The sequence below is a fragment of the Salvelinus fontinalis genome, chromosome 41 (assembly GCF_029448725.1).
Source record: "Salvelinus fontinalis isolate EN_2023a chromosome 41, ASM2944872v1, whole genome shotgun sequence".
NCBI classification, from domain to species: Eukaryota; Metazoa; Chordata; class Actinopteri; order Salmoniformes; family Salmonidae; genus Salvelinus; species Salvelinus fontinalis.
In genome coordinates this window covers 1,045,637-1,064,988 of record NC_074705.1, presented here as the reverse complement: position 1 = coordinate 1,064,988, position 19,352 = coordinate 1,045,637, and the positions used below count along the sequence as shown (strand labels likewise).

General features: G+C 42.3%; 1 protein-coding gene across 2 annotated transcripts in view; it reads right to left on the bottom strand.

Moving 5' to 3' along the window:
• Positions 1–19,352, bottom strand: part of cracdlb (cracd like b) — a 53,612-nt gene that overhangs the window by 33,138 nt on the left and 1,122 nt on the right. The window lies entirely within an intron of this gene.

Here is a 19,352-nt window from a genome sequence, read left to right as displayed (position 1 = left end):
CTAATGCAACAACCCTGTCTAATACAGCAACCCTGTCTAATACAACAACCCTGTCTAATACAGCAACCCTGTCTAATACAACAACCCTGTCTAATACAGCAACCCTGTCTTATACAGCAACCCTGTCTAATACAGCAACCCTGTCTAATACAACAACCCTGTCTAATACAGCAACCCTGTCTAATACAACAACCCTGTCTAATACAGCAACCCTGTCTAATACAACAACCCAGTCTAATACAGCAACCCTGTCTAATACAGCAACCCTGTCTAATACAGCAACCCTGTCTAATACAGCAACCCTGTCTAATACAGCAACCCTGTCTAATACAACAACCCTGTCTAATACAGCAACCCTGTCTAATACAGCAACCCAGTATAATACATTCTAATACAGCAACCCTGTCTAATACAGCAACCCTGTCTAATGCAACAACCCTGTCTAATGCAACAACCCTGTCTTATACAGCAACCCTGTCTAATACAACAACCCTGTCTAATGCAACAACCCTGTCTTATACAGCAACCCTGTCTTATACAGCAACCCTGTCTAATACAACAACCCTGTCTAATGCAACAACCCTGTCTAATACAGCAACCCTGTCTAATACAACAACCCTGTCTAATACAGCAACCCTCTCTAATACAGCAACCCAGTCTAATACAGCAACCCAGTCTAATACAGCAACCCTGTCTAATACAGCAACCCAGTATAATACATTCTAATACAGCAACCCTGTCTAATACAGCAACCCTGTCTAATGCAACAACCCTGTCTAATGCAACAACCCTGTCTTATACAGCAACCCTGTCTAATACAACAACCCTGTCTAATACAGCAACCCTGTCTTATACAGCAACCCTGTCTAATACAGCAACCCTGACTAATACAACAACCCTGTCTAATACAGCAACCCTGTCTAATACAACAACCCTGTCTAATACAGCAACCCTGTCTAATACAACAACCCAGTCTAATACAGCAACCCTGTCTAATACAGCAACCCTGTCTAATACAGCAACCCTGTCTAATACAGCAACCCTGTCTAATACAGCAACCCTGTCTAATACAACAACCCTGTCTAATACAGCAACCCTGTCTAATACAGCAACCCTGTCTAATACAACAACCCTGTCTAATACAGCAACCCAGTCTAATACAGCAACCCTGTCTAATACAACAACCCTGTCTAATACAGCAACCCTGTCTAATACAGCAACCCTGTCTAATACAACAACCCTGTCTAATACAGCAACCCTGTCTAATACAACAACCCTGTCTAATAGAGCAACCCAGTCTAATACAGCAACCCAGTCTAATACAGCAACCCAGTCTAATACAGCAACCCTGTCTAATACAACAACCCTGTCTAATACAACAACCCTGTCTAATACAGCAACCCAGTCTAATACAGCAACCCTGCCTAATACAGCAACCCTGTCTAATACAACAAACCTGTCTAATACAGCAACCCTGTCTAATACAACAACCCTGTCTAATACAGCAACCCAGTATAATACAGTCTAATACAGCAACCCTGTCTAATACAACAACCCTGTCTAATACAACAACCCTGTCTAATACAGCAACCCTGTCTAATACAACAACCCTGTCTAATACAGCAACCCTGTCTAATACAGCAACCCTGTCTAATACAGAAACCCTGTCTAAGACAACAACCCTGTCTAATACAGCAACCCTGTCTAATACAGCAACCCTGTCTAATATAGAAACCCTGTCTAATACAAGAACCCTGTCTAATACAGTCTAATACAGCAACCCTGTCTAATACAGCAACCCTGTCTAATACAGCAACCCAGTCTAATACAGCAACCCTGTCTAATACAGCAACCCTGTCTAATACAGCAACCCTGTCTAATACAGCAACCCTGTCTAATACAGCAACCCAGTCTCATACAGCAACCCTGTCTAATACAGCAACCCAGTCTAATACAGCAACCCTGTCTAATACAGCAACCCAGTCTAATACAACAACCCAGTCTAATACAGCAACCCTGTCTAATACAGCAACCCTGTCTAATACAGCAACCCTGTCTAGTACAACAACCCTGTCTAATAAGGCAACCCAGTATAATACAGTCTAATACAGCAACCCTGTCTAATACAACAACCCTGTCTAATACAGCAACCCAGTCTAATACAGCAACCCAGTCTAATACAGCAACCCTGTCTAATACAGCAACCATGTCTAATACAGCAACCCTGTCTAATACAGAAACCCTGTCTAAGACAACAACCCTGTCTAATACAGCAACCCTGTCTAATACAGAAACCCTGTCTAATACAACAACCCTGTCTAATACAGTCTAATACAGCAACCCTGTCTAATACAGCAACCCTGTCTAATACAGCAACCCTGTCTAATACAGCAACCCTGTCTAATACAGCAACCCTGTCTAATACAGCAACCCAGTCTAATACAGCAACCCAGTCTAATACAGCAACCCAGTCTAATACAGCAACCCAGTCTAATACAGCAACCCTGTCTAATACAGCAACCCTGTCTAATACAGCAACCCTGTCTAATACTGCAACCCTGTCTAATACAGCAACCCTGTCTAATACAGCAACCCTGTCTAATACAGCAACCCAGTCTAATACAGCAACCCTGTCTAATACAACAACCCAGTATAATACAGCAACCCTGTCTAATACAACAACCCTGTCTAATACAACAACCCTGTCTAATACAACAACCCTGTCTAATACAGCAACCCTGTCTAATACAGCAACCCTGTCTAATACAGCAACCCTGTCTAATACAGCAACCCTGTATAAAACAAAATCCCTGTCTAATACAACAACCCGGTCTAATACAGCAACCCAGTCTAATACAACATCCCTGTCTAATACAGCAACCCTCTCTAATACAGCAACCCAGTCTAATACAGCAACCCTGTCTAATACAGCAACCCAGTATAATACATTCCAATACAGCAACCCTGTCTAATACAGCAACCCTGTCTAATGCAACAACCCTGTCTTATACAGCAACCCTGTCTAATACAACAACCCTGTCTAATGCAACAACCCTGTCTTATACAGCAACCCTGTCTAATACAACAACCCTGTCTAATGCAACAACCCTGTCTAATACAGCAACCCTGTCTAATACAACAACCCTGTCTAATACAGCAACCCTGTCTTATACAGCAACCCTGTCTAATACAGCAACCCTGTCTAATACAACAACCCTGTCTAATACAGCAACCCTGTCTTATACAGCAACCCTGTCTAATACAGCAACCCTGTCTAATACAGAAACCCTGTCTAAGACAACAACCCTGTCTAATACAGCAACCCTGTCTAATACAGAAACCCTGTCTAATACAACAACCCTGTCTAATACAGTCTAATACAGCAACCCTGTCTAATACAGCAACCCTGTCTAATACAGCAACCCTGTCTAATACAGCAACCCTGTCTAATACAGCAACCCAGTCTAATACAGCAACCCAGTCTAATACAGCAACCCAGTATAATACAGCAACCCAGTCTAATACAGCAACCCTGTCTAATACAGCAACCCTGTCTAATACAACAACCCTGTCTAATGCAACAACCCTGTCTTATACAGCAACCCTGTCTAATACAGCAACCCAGTATAAAACATTCTAATACAGCAACCCTGTCTAATACAGCAACCCTGTCTAATGCAACAACCCTGTCTAATGCAACAACCCTGTCTTATACAGCAACCCTGTCTAATACAACAACCCTGTCTAATGCAACAACCCTGTCTTATACAGCAACCCTGTCTTATACAGCAACCCTGTCTAATACAACAACCCTGTCTAATGCAACAACCCTGTCTAATACAGCAACCCTGTCTAATACAACAACCCTGTCTAATACAGCAACCCTCTCTAATACAGCAACCCAGTCTAATACAGCAACCCTGTCTAATACAGCAACCCAGTATAATACATTCTAATGCAGCAACCCTGTCTAATACAGCAACCCTGTCTAATGCAACAACCCTGTCTAATGCAACAACACTGTCTTATACAGCAACCCTGTCTAATGCAACAACCCTGTCTAATACAGCAACCCTGTCTAATACAACAACCCTGTCTAATGCAACAACCCTGTCTAATACAGCAACCCTGTCTAATACAACAACCCTGTCTAATACAGCAACCCTGTCTTATACAGCAACCCTGTCTAATACAGCAACCCTGTCTAATACAACAACCCTGTCTAATACAGCAACCCTGTCTAATACAACAACCCTGTCTAATACAGCAACCCTGTCTAATACAACAACCCAGTCTAATACAGCAACCCTGTCTAATACAGCAACCCTGTCTAATACAGCAACCCTGTCTAATACAGCAACCCTGTCTAATACAACAACCCTGTCTAATACAGCAACCCTGTCTAATACAGCAACCCAGTATAATACATTCTAATACAGCAACCCTGTCTAATACAGCAACCCTGTCCAATGCAACAACCCTGTCTAATGCAACAACCCTGTCTTATACAGCAACCCTGTCTAATACAACAACCCTGTCTAATGCAACAACCCTGTCTTATACAGCAACCCTGTCTTATACAGCAACCCTGTCTAATACAACAACCCTGTCTAATGCAACAACCCTGTCTAATACAGCAACCCTGTCTAATACAACAACCCTGTCTAATACAGCAACCCTCTCTAATACAGCAACCCAGTCTAATACAGCAACCCTGTCTAATACAGCAACCCAGTATAATACATTCTAATACAGCAACCCTGTCTAATACAGCAACCCTGTCTAATGCAACAACCCTGTCTAATGCAACAACCCTGTCTTATACAGCAACCCTGTCTAATACAACAACCCTGTCTAATACAGCAACCCTGTCTTATACAGCAACCCTGTCTAATACAGCAACCCTGACTAATACAACAACCCTGTCTAATACAGCAACCCTGTCTAATACAACAACCCTGTCTAATACAGCAACCCTGTCTAATACAAGAACCCTGTCTAATACAGCAACCCTGTCTAATACAGCAACCCTGTCTAATACAGCAACCCTGTCTAATACAGCAACCCTGTCTAATACAGCAACCCTGTCTAATACAACAACCCTGTCTAATACAGCAACCCAGTCTAATACAGCAACCCTGTCTAATACAACAACCCTGTCTAATACAGCAACCCAGTCTAATACAGCAACCCTGTCTAATACAACAACGCTGTCTAATACAGCAACCCTGTCTAATACAGCAACCCTGTCTAATACAACAACCCTGTCTAATACAGCAACCCTGTCTAATACAACAACCCTGTCTAATAGAGCAACCCAGTCTAATACAGCAACCCAGTCTAATACAGCAACCCTGTCTAATACAGCAACCCAGTCTAATACAGCAACCCTGTCTAATACAACAACCCTGTCTAATACAGCAACCCTGTATAATACAGTCTAATACAGCAACCCTGTCTAATACAACAACCCTGTCTAATACAACAACCCTGTCTAATACAGCAACCCTGTCTAATACAACAACCCTGTCTAATACAGCAACCCTGTCTAATACAGCAACCCTGTCTAATACAGCAACCCTGTCTAATACAGAAACCCTGTCTAAGACAACAACCCTGTCTAATACAGCAACCCTGTCTAATACAGCAACCCTGTCTAATATAGAAACCCTGTCTAATACAAGAACCCTGTCTAATACAGTCTAATACAGCAACCCTGTCTAATACAGCAACCCAGTATAATACAGTCTAATACAGCAACCCTGTCTAATACAACAACCCTGTCTAATACAGCAACCCAGTCTAATACAGCAACCCAGTCTAATACAGCAACCCTGTCTAATACAGCAACCATGTCTAATACAGCAACCCTGTCTAATACAGAAACCCTGTCTAAGACAACAACCCTGTCTAATACAGCAACCCTGTCTAATACAGAAACCCTGTCTAATACAACAACCCTGTCTAATACAGTCTAATACAGCAACCCTGTCTAATACAGCAACCCTGTCTAATACAGCAACCCTGTCTAATACAGCAACCCTGTCTAATACAGCAACCCTGTCTAATACAGCAACCCAGTCTAATACAGCAACCCAGTCTAATACAGCAACCCAGTCTAATACAGCAACCCAGTCTAATACAGCAACCCTGTCTAATACAGCAACCCTGTCTAATACAGCAACCCAGTCTAATACTGCAACCCTGTCTAATACAGCAACCCTGTCTAATACAGCAACCCAGTCTAATACAGCAACCCTGTCTAATACAACAACCCAGTATAATACAGCAACCCTGTCTAATACAACAACCCTGTCTAATACAACAACCCTGTCTAATACAACAACCCTGTCTAATACAGCAACCCTGTCTAATACAGCAACCCTGTCTAATACAGCAACCCTGTATAAAACAAAATCCCTGTCTAATACAACAACCCGGTCTAATACAGCAACCCAGTCTAATACAACATCCCTGTCTAATACAGCAACCCTCTCTAATACAGCAACCCAGTCTAATACAGCAACCCTGTCTAATACAGCAACCCAGTATAATACATTCTAATACAGCAACCCTGTCTAATACAGCAACCCTGTCTAATGCAACAACCCTGTCTTATACAGCAACCCTGTCTAATACAACAACCCTGTCTAATGCAACAACCCTGTCTTATACAGCAACCCTGTCTAATACAACAACCCTGTCTAATGCAACAACCCTGTCTAATACAGCAACCCTGTCTAATACAACAACCCTGTCTAATACAGCAACCCTGTCTTATACAGCAACCCTGTCTAATACAGCAACCCTGTCTAATACAACAACCCTGTCTAATACAGCAACCCTGTCTTATACAGCAACCCTGTCTAATACAGCAACCCTGTCTAATACAGAAACCCTGTCTAAGACAACAACCCTGTCTAATACAGCAACCCTGTCTAATACAGAAACCCTGTCTAATACAACAACCCTGTCTAATACAGTCTAATACAGCAACCCTGTCTAATACAGCAACCCTGTCTAATACAGCAACCCTGTCTAATACAGCAACCCTGTCTAATACAGCAACCCAGTCTAATACAGCAACCCAGTCTAATACAGCAACCCAGTATAATACAGCAACCCAGTCTAATACAGCAACCCTGTCTAATACAGCAACCCTGTCTAATACAACAACCCTGTCTAATGCAACAACCCTGTCTTATACAGCAACCCTGTCTAATACAGCAACCCAGTATAATACATTCTAATACAGCAACCCTGTCTAATACAGCAACCCTGTCTAATGCAACAACCCTGTCTAATGCAACAACCCTGTCTTATACAGCAACCCTGTCTAATACAACAACCCTGTCTAATGCAACAACCCTGTCTTATACAGCAACCCTGTCTTATACAGCAACCCTGTCTAATACAACAACCCTGTCTAATGCAACAACCCTGTCTAATACAGCAACCCTGTCTAATACAACAACCCTGTCTAATACAGCAACCCTCTCTAATACAGCAACCCAGTCTAATACAGCAACCCTGTCTAATACAGCAACCCAGTATAATACATTCTAATGCAGCAACCCTGTCTAATACAGCAACCCTGTCTAATGCAACAACCCTGTCTAATGCAACAACACTGTCTTATACAGCAACCCTGTCTAATGCAACAACCCTGTCTAATACAGCAACCCTGTCTAATACAACAACCCTGTCTAATGCAACAACCCTGTCTAATACAGCAACCCTGTCTAATACAACAACCCTGTCTAATACAGCAACCCTGTCTTATACAGCAACCCTGTCTAATACAGCAACCCTGTCTAATACAACAACCCTGTCTAATACAGCAACCCTGTCTAATACAACAACCCTGTCTAATACAGCAACCCTGTCTAATACAACAACCCAGTCTAATACAGCAACCCTGTCTAATACAGCAACCCTGTCTAATACAGCAACCCTGTCTAATACAGCAACCCTGTCTAATACAACAACCCTGTCTAATACAGCAACCCTGTCTAATACAGCAACCCAGTATAATACATTCTAATACAGCAACCCTGTCTAATACAGCAACCCTGTCCAATGCAACAACCCTGTCTAATGCAACAACCCTGTCTTATACAGCAACCCTGTCTAATACAACAACCCTGTCTAATGCAACAACCCTGTCTTATACAGCAACCCTGTCTTATACAGCAACCCTGTCTAATACAACAACCCTGTCTAATGCAACAACCCTGTCTAATACAGCAACCCTGTCTAATACAACAACCCTGTCTAATACAGCAACCCTCTCTAATACAGCAACCCAGTCTAATACAGCAACCCTGTCTAATACAGCAACCCAGTATAATACATTCTAATACAGCAACCCTGTCTAATACAGCAACCCTGTCTAATGCAACAACCCTGTCTAATGCAACAACCCTGTCTTATACAGCAACCCTGTCTAATACAACAACCCTGTCTAATACAGCAACCCTGTCTTATACAGCAACCCTGTCTAATACAGCAACCCTGACTAATACAACAACCCTGTCTAATACAGCAACCCTGTCTAATACAACAACCCTGTCTAATACAGCAACCCTGTCTAATACAAGAACCCTGTCTAATACAGCAACCCTGTCTAATACAGCAACCCTTTCTAATACAGCAACCCTGTCTAATACAGCAACCCTGTCTAATACAGCAACCCTGTCTAATACAACAACCCTGTCTAATACAGCAACCCAGTCTAATACAGCAACCCTGTCTAATACAACAACCCTGTCTAATACAGCAACCCAGTCTAATACAGCAACCCTGTCTAATACAACAACCCTGTCTAATACAGCAACCCTGTCTAATACAGCAACCCTGTCTAATACAACAACCCTGTCTAATACAGCAACCCTGTCTAATACAACAACCCTGTCTAATAGAGCAACCCAGTCTAATACAGCAACCCAGTCTAATACAGCAACCCTGTCTAATACAGCAACCCAGTCTAATACAGCAACCCTGTCTAATACAGCAACCCTGTCTAATACAGCAACCCAGTCTAATACAGCAACCCTGTCTAATACAGCAACCCTGTCTAATACAGCAACCCTGTCTAATACAGCAACCCTGTCTAATACAACAACCCTGTCTAATACAGCAACCCAGTCTAATACAGCAACCCTGTCTAATACAGCAACCCTGTCTAATACAACAACACTGTCTAATACAACAACCCAGTCTAATACAGCAACCCAGTCTAATACAGCAACCCAGTCTTATACAGCAACCCTGTCTAATACAACAACCCTGTCTAATACAACAACCCTGTCTAATACAGCAACCCAGTCTAATACAGCAACCCTGCCTAATACAGCAACCCTGTCTAATACAACAAACCTGTCTAATACAGCAACCCTGTCTAATACAACAACCCTGTCTAATACAGCAACCCAGTATAATACAGTCTAATACATCAACCCTGTCTAATACAACAACCCTGTCTAATACAACAACCCTGTCTAATACAGCAACCCTGTCTAATACAACAACCCTGTCTAATACAGCAACCCTGTCTAATACAGCAACCCTGTCTAATACAGCAACCCTGTCTAATACAGAAACCCTGTCTAAGACAACAACCCTGTCTAATACAGCAACCCTGTCTAATACAGCAACCCTGTCTAATATAGAAACCCTGTCTAATACAAGAACCCTGTCTAATACAGTCTAATACAGCAACCCTGTCTAATACAGCAACCCTGTATAATACAGCAACCCAGTCTAATACAGCAACCCTGTCTAATACAGCAACCCTGTCTAATACAGCAACCCTGTCTAATACAGCAACCCTGTCTAATACAGCAACCCTGTCTAATACAGCAACCCAGTCTCATACAGCAACCCTGTCTAATACAGCAACCCAGTCTAATACAGCAACCCTGTCTAATACAGCAACCCAGTCTAATACAACAACCCAGTCTAATACAGCAACCCTGTCTAATACAGCAACCCTGTCTAATACAGCAACCCTGTCTAGTACAACAACCCTGTCTAATAAGGCAACCCAGTATAATACAGTCTAATACAGCAACCCTGTCTAATACAACAACCCTGTCTAATACAGCAACCCAGTCTAATACAGCAACCCAGTCTAATACAGCAACCCTGTCTAATACAGCAACCATGTCTAATACAGCAACCCTGTCTAATACAGAAACCCTGTCTAAGACAACAACCCTGTCTAATACAGCAACCCTGTCTAATACAGAAACCCTGTCTAATACAACAACCCTGTCTAATACAGTCTAATACAGCAACCCTGTCTAATACAGCAACCCTGTCTAATACAGCAACCCTGTCTAATACAGCAACCCTGTCTAATACAACAACCCTGTCTAATACAGCAACCCAGTCTAATACAGCAACCCTGTCTAATACAGCAACCCTGTCTAATACAACAACACTGTCTAATACAACAACCCAGTCTAATACAGCAACCCTGTCTAATACAGCAACCCTGTCTAATACAGCAACCCTGTCTAGTACAACAACCCTGTCTAATAAGGCAACCCAGTATAATACAGTCTAATACAGCAACCCTGTCTAATACAACAACCCTGTCTAATACAGCAACCCAGTCTAATACAGCAACCCAGTCTAATACAGCAACCCTGTCTAATACAGCAACCATGTCTAATACAGCAACCCTGTCTAATACAGAAACCCTGTCTAAGACAACAACCCTGTCTAATACAGCAACCCTGTCTAATACAGAAACCCTGTCTAATACAACAACCCTGTCTAATACAGTCTAATACAGCAACCCTGTCTAATACAGCAACCCTGTCTAATACAGCAACCCTGTCTAATACAGCAACCCTGTCTAATACAGCAACCCTGTCTAATACAGCAACCCAGTCTAATACAGCAACCCAGTCTAATACAGCAACCCAGTCTAATACAGCAACCCAGTCTAATACAGCAACCCTGTCTAATACAGCAACCCTGTCTAATACAGCAACCCAGTCTAATACTGCAACCCTGTCTAATACAGCAACCCTGTCTAATACAGCAACCCTGTCTAATACAGCAACCCAGTCTAATACAGCAACCCTGTCTAATACAACAACCCAGTATAATACAGCAACCCTGTCTAATACAACAACCCTGTCTAATACAACAACCCTGTCTAATACAACAACCCTGTCTAATACAGCAACCCTGTCTAATACAGCAACCCTGTCTAATACAGCAACCCTGTATAAAACAAAATCCCTGTCTAATACAACAACCCGGTCTAATACAGCAACCCAGTCTAATACAACATCCCTGTCTAATACAGCAACCCTCTCTAATACAGCAACCCAGTCTAATACAGCAACCCTGTCTAATACAGCAACCCAGTATAATACATTCTAATACAGCAACCCTGTCTAATGCAACAACCCTGTCTTATACAGCAACCCTGTCTAATACAACAACCCTGTCTAATGCAACAACCCTGTCTTATACAGCAACCCTGTCTAATACAACAACCCTGTCTAATGCAACAACCCTGTCTAATACAGCAACCCTGTCTAATACAACAACCCTGTCTAATACAGCAACCCTGTCTTATACAGCAACCCTGTCTAATACAGCAACCCTGTCTAATACAACAACCCTGTCTAATACAGCAACCCTGTCTTATACAGCAACCCTGTCTAATACAGCAACCCTGTCTAATACAGAAACCCTGTCTAAGACAACAACCCTGTCTAATACAGCAACCCTGTCTAATACAGAAACCCTGTCTAATACAACAACCCTGTCTAATACAGTCTAATACAGCAACCCTGTCTAATACAGCAACCCTGTCTAATACAGCAACCCTGTCTAATACAGCAACCCTGTCTAATACAGCAACCCAGTCTAATACAGCAACCCAGTCTAATACAGCAACCCAGTATAATACAGCAACCCAGTCTAATACAGCAACCCTGTCTAATACAGCAACCCTGTCTAATGCAACAACCCTGTCTAATGCAACAACACTGTCTTATACAGCAACCCTGTCTAATGCAACAACCCTGTCTAATACAGCAACCCTGTCTAATACAACAACCCTGTCTAATGCAACAACCCTGTCTAATACAGCAACCCTGTCTAATACAACAACCCTGTCTAATACAGCAACCCTGTCTTATACAGCAACCCTGTCTAATACAATAACCCTGTCTAATACAACAACCCTGTCTAATACAGCAACCCTGTCTAATACAACAACCCTGTCTAATACAGCAACCCTGTCTAATACAACAACCCAGTCTAATACAGCAACCCTGTCTAATACAGCAACCCTGTCTAATACAGCAACCCTGTCTAATACAGCAACCCTGTCTAATACAACAACCCTGTCTAATACAGCAACCCTGTCTAATACAGCAACCCAGTATAATACATTCTAATACAGCAACCCTGTCTAATACAGCAACCCTGTCCAATGCAACAACCCTGTCTAATGCAACAACCCTGTCTTATACAGCAACCCTGTCTAATACAACAACCCTGTCTAATGCAACAACCCTGTCTTATACAGCAACCCTGTCTTATACAGCAACCCTGTCTAATACAGCAACCCTGTCTAATGCAACAACCCTGTCTAATACAGCAACCCTGTCTAATACAACAACCCTGTCTAATACAGCAACCCTCTCTAATACAGCAACCCAGTCTAATACAGCAACCCTGTCTAATACAGCAACCCAGTATAATACATTCTAATACAGCAACCCTGTCTAATACAGCAACCCTGTCTAATGCAACAACCCTGTCTAATGCAACAACCCTGTCTTATACAGCAACCCTGTCTAATACAACAACCCTGTCTAATACAGCAACCCTGTCTTACACAGCAACCCTGTCTAATACAGCAACCCTGACTAATACAACAACCCTGTCTAATACAGCAACCCTGTCTAATACAACAACCCTGTCTAATACAGCAACCCTGTCTAATACAAGAACCCTGTCTAATACAGCAACCCTGTCTAATACAGCAACCCTTTCTAATACAGCAACCCTGTCTAATACAGCAACCCTGTCTAATACAGCAACCCTGTCTAATACAACAACCCTGTCTAATACAGCAACCCAGTCTAATACAGCAACCCTGTCTAATACAACAACCCTGTCTAATACAGCAACCCAGTCTAATACAGCAACCCTGTCTAATACAACAACCCTGTCTAATACAGCAACCCTGTCTAATACAGCAACCCTGTCTAATACAACAACCCTGTCTAATACAGCAACCCTGTCTAATACAGCAACCCTGTCTAATACAGCAACCCTGTCTAATACAGCAACCCTGTCTAATACAACAACCCTGTCTAATAAAGCAACCCAGTCTAATACAGCAACCCTGTCTAATACAGCAACCCTGTCTAATACAACAACACTGTCTAATACAACAACCCAGTCTAATACAGCAACCCAGTCTAATACAGCAACCCAGTCTTATACAGCAACCCTGTCTAATACAACAACCCTGTCTAATACAACAACCCTGTCTAATACAGCAACCCAGTCTAATACAGCAACCCTGCCTAATACAGCAACCCTGTCTAATACAACAAACCTGTCTAATACAGCAACCCTGTCTAATACAACAACCCTGTCTAATACAGCAACCCAGTATAATACAGTCTAATACATCAACCCTGTCTAATACAACAACCCTGTCTAATACAACAACCCTGTCTAATACAGCAACCCTGTCTAATACAACAACCCTGTCTAATACAGCAACCCTGTCTAATACAGCAACCCTGTCTAATACAGCAACCCTGTCTAATACAGAAACCCTGTCTAAGACAACAACCCTGTCTAATACAGCAACCCTGTCTAATACAGCAACCCTGTCTAATATAGAAACCCTGTCTAATACAAGAACCCTGTCTAATACAGTCTAATACAGCAACCCTGTCTAATACAGCAACCCTGTATAATACAGCAACCCAGTCTAATACAGCAACCCTGTCTAATACAGCAACCCTGTCTAATACAGCAATCCTGTCTAATACAGCAACCCTGTCTAATACAGCAACCCTGTCTAATACAGCAACCCAGTCTCATACAGCAACCCTGTCTAATACAGCAACCCAGTCTAATACAGCAACCCTGTCTAATACAGCAACCCAGTCTAATACAACAACCCAGTCTAATACAGCAACCCTGTCTAATACAGCAACCCTGTCTAATACAGCAACCCTGTCTAGTACAACAACCCTGTCTAATAAGGCAACCCAGTATAATACAGTCTAATACAGCAACCCTGTCTAATACAACAACCCTGTCTAATACAGCAACCCAGTCTAATACAGCAACCCAGTCTAATACAGCAACCCTGTCTAATACAGCAACCATGTCTAATACAGCAACCCTGTCTAATACAGAAACCCTGTCTAAGACAACAACCCTGTCTAATACAGCAACCCTGTCTAATACAGAAACCCTGTCTAATACAACAACCCTGTCTAATACAGTCTAATACAGCAACCCTGTCTAATACAGCAACCCTGTCTAATACAGCAACCCTGTCTAATACAGCAACCCTGTCTAATACAGCAACCCTGTCTAATACAGCAACCCAGTCTAATACAGCAACCCAGTCTAATACAGCAACCCAGTCTAATACAGCAACCCAGTCTAATACAGCAACCCAGTCTAATACAGCAACCCTGTCTAATACAGCAACCCTGTCTAATACAGCAACCCAGTCTAATACTGCAACCCTGTCTAATACAGCAACCCTGTCTAATACAGCAACCCTGTCTAATACAGCAACCCAGTCTAATACAGCAACCCTGTCTAATACAACATCCCTGTCTAATACAGCAACCCTCTCTAATACTGCAACCCAGTCTAATACAGCAACCCTGTCTAATACAGCAACCCAGTATAATACATTCTAATACAGCAACCCTGTCTAATACAGCAACCCTGTCTTATACAGCAACCCTGTCTAATACAACAACCCTGTCTAATGCAACAACCCTGTCTTATACAGCAACCCTGTCTAATACAACAACCCTGTCTAATGCAACAACCCTGTCTAATACAGCAACCCTGTCTAATACAACAACCCTGTCTAATACAGCAACCCTGTCTTATACAGCAACCCTGTCTAATACAGCAACCCTGTCTAATACAACAACCCTGTCTAATACAGCAACCCTGTCTTATACAGCAACCCTGTCTAATACAGCAACCCTGTCTAATACAGAAACCCTGTCTAAGACAACAACCCTGTCTAATACAGCAACCCTGTCTAATACAGAAACCCTGTCTAATACAACAACCCTGTCTAATACAGTCTAATACAGCAACCCTGTCTAATACAGCAACCCTGTCTAATACAGCAACCCTGTCTAATACAGCAACCCTGTCTAATACATCAACCCAGTCTAATACAGCAACCCAGTCTAATACAGCAACCCAGTATAATACAGCAACCCAGTCTAATACAGCAACCCTGTCTAATACAGCAACCCTGTCTAATACAGCAACCCAGTCTAATACAGCAACCCTGTCTAATACAGCAACCCTGTCTAATACAGCAACCCTGTCTAATACAGCAACCCTGTCTAATACAGCAACCCTGTCTAATACAGCAACCCTGTCTAATACAGCAACCCTGTCTAATACAGCAACCCTGTCTAATACAACAACCCTGTCTAATACAACAACCCTGTCTAATACAGTCTAATACAGCAACCCTGTCTAATACAGCAACCCTGTCTAATACAGCAACCCTATCTAATACAGAAACCTTGTCTAAGACAACAACCCTGTCTAATACAGCAACCCTGTCTAATACAGAAACCCTGTCTAATACAACAACCCTGTCTAATACAGTCTAATACAGCAACCCTGTCTAATACAGCAACCCTGTCTAATACAGCAACCCTGTCTAATACAGCAACCCTGTCTAATACAGCAACCCTGTCTAATACAGCAACCCTGTCTAATACAGCAACCCAGTCTAATACAGCAACCCAGTCTAATACAGCAACCCTGTATAATACATCAACCCTGTCTAATACAGCAACCCTGTCTAATACAGCAACCCTGTCTAATACAGCAACCCTGTCTAATACAGCAACCCAGTCTAATACAGCAACCCTGTCTAATACAACAACCCAGTCTAATACAGCAACCCTGTCTAATTCAACAACCCTGTCTAATACAGCAACCCTGTCTAATACAGCAACACTGTCTAATACAGCAACCCTGTCTAATACAGCAACCCTGTCTAATACAGCAACCCTGTCTAATACAACAACCCTGTCTAATACAGAAACCCAGTCTAATACAGTCTAATACAGCAACCCTGTCTAATACAACAACCCTGTCTAATACAACAACCCTGTCTAATACAGCAACCCTGTCTAATACAACAACCCTGTCTAATACAGCAACCCAGTCTAATACAGCAACCCAGTCTAATACAACAACCCTGTCTAATACAGCAACCATGTCTAATACAGCAACCCTGTCTAATACAGAAACCCTGTCTAAGACAACAACCCTGTCTAATACAGCAACCCTGTCTAATACAGAAACCCTCTCTAATACAACAACCCTGTCTAATACAGTCTAATACAGCAACCCTGTCTAATACAGCAACCCTGTCTAATGCAACAACCCTGTCTTATACAGCAACCCTGTCTAATACAACAACCCTGTCTAATGCAACAACCCTGTCTAATACAGCAACCCTGTCTAATACAGCAACCCTGTCTAATACAGCAACCCTGTCTAATACAGCAACCCTGTCTTATACAGCAACCCTGTCTTATACAACAACCCAGTCTAATACAGCAACCCTGTCTAATGCAACAACCCTGTCTAATACAGCAACCCAGTCTAATACAGCAACCCTGTCTAATACAGCAACCCTGTCTTATACAGCAACCCTGTCTAATACAGCAACCCTGTCTAATACAACAACCCTGTCTAATACAGCAACCCGGTCTAATACAGCAACCCGGTCTAATACAGCAACCCGGTCTAATACAGCAACCCGGTCTAATACAGCAACCCTGTCTAATACAGCAACCCTGTCTAATACAGCAACCCTGTCTAATACAGCAACCCTGTCTAATACAGAAACCCTGTCTAATACAGCAATCCTGTCTAATACAGCAACCCTATTTAATACAGCAACCCTGTCTAATACAGCAACCAATTATATTACAACAACCCTGTCTAATACAACAACCCTGTCTAATACAGAAACCCTGTCTAATACAGCAATCCTGTCTAATACAGCAACCAATTATATTACAGCAAACCAGTCTAATACAGAAACCCTGTCTAATACAGAAACCCTGTCTAATACAGCAACCCTGTCTAATACAGCAACCCTGTCTAATACAGAAACCCAGTCTAATACAGCAACCAATTCTATTACAGCAACCAATTCTATTACAGCAACCCTGTCTAATACAGCAACCCTGTCTAATACAGAAACCCTGTCTAATATAGAAACCCAGTTTAATACAGAAACCCTGTCTAATACAGCAACCCTGTCTAATACAGCAACCCTGTCTAATACAGCAACCCTGTCTAATACAGCAACCCTGTCTAATACAGCAACCCTGTCTAATACAGCAACCCTGTCTAATACAGCAATCCTGTCTAATACAGCAACCCTATTTAATACAGCAACCCTGTCTAATACAGCAACCCTGTCTAATACAGAAACCCAGTCTAATACAGCAACCAATTCTATTACAGCAACCAATTCTATTACAGCAACCCTGTCTAATACAGCAACCAATTCTATTACAGCAACCAATTCTATTACAGCAACCCTGTCTAATATAGCAACCCTGTCGCAACCCAGTCTAATACATCAACCCTGTCTAATACATCAACCCTGTCTAATACAGCAACCCAGTCTAATACAGCAACCCAGTCTAATACAGCAACCCAGTCTAATACAGCAACCCAGTCTAATACAGCAACCCTGCTCTGCATCTAGCTGTCAACTGGAACATTATCTCCCTGCAGAGTAGAAAACTAAAGGTCGGTGCAGCTCACTGAGCAACCCAACTACTGAACCACAAACAGCAACCAGGCCTTGAACCTTGAACCCTGGTGCCCAGCAGAATGGACACCTGCAGAGAACAAGCCCAACAATAGGGAAAAGCAGAGGTACTGTCTCTGGTGGAATCCTATCCTGCAGGTTCAGGATATTACTGAAGCTGGCTGGCCAGTCCTGATCCAGCTGGCTACAAACAGCATAGTACAGATGCCGTATCTTAATTTGATCATCCTGTTGTTGAAGGAATTGTAATTTCCACTTTAAAATGTCAGCCTCTATTTGCCCTAATGATAAATGTATCAACCCCTACAAAACATGTCCATTATTATAATCCACATAACAATTCACATTTCCTGTTGCTGCAGGATTATATTCATGCTGTTTTAACTGGCTCAAATGAAGATACGGCATCTGTATACTACGTATGCACTCTGTGGTAGAAGAGCCTTTAAGAGCTATAGAGTTCAGCTAACTATCCTCCTTATTGGCACCAAACTTTCCATGATTAAAACCTTCTAATTTGCATTGTAACTAGAAGTGTCAATGTCTCAGGTGTAACTTTTAGTGTCAAAATGGCGTCTATTAAAATTCAAAATCAAGCCAAGAGACTGTATATGATGGCTGGCTATCCATGGCTCTGTCTATCTGTGGATCTGGCGAGGATAAGCCTGTGTATTACTGTTTAATGAGGTGATGAACTTGTATAACCTTTTAGACCTCACACACACACACCTGCGGCTGCGACACCTCAGGTCCTCGAGTGCCTGTAGTGACGTCAGCATGGCCGGCTGTTCCCCCAAGGCTATAATGGAACCCCACAGCTGAGCTACTGTATAGATAAGAGGAAACCATCTACTTTTTACAGCGCCACGCATACAATAAAATAATCCGATTAAATGCTTCCGGAATGTAAACAAATCGGGCCATTTGAATAGAAATAGATTTCAGGTGTAGACAATGAGTGAATTATTAACTGGAAATGGCTGTGAAAATACACCTGAATGTCTAAAGAACAATAAACAAAGAAATACATACATTTATGTAAATTATTTAAAAAGTTCAAAGTATAGACTATCTTAACATCTTATGACCTGCTTACCTCAGGAGGCTGGTGGCAACTTAACTGGGGAGGATGAGATTGTGGTAATGGCTGGAGTGGAATGGGTGGAATGGTATCAAATACACCAAACACATGATTTCTATGTGTTTGATACCATTCCATTCGCTCCGTTCCAGCCATTATTATGAGCCATCCTCCCCTCAGCAGCCTCCACTGCTG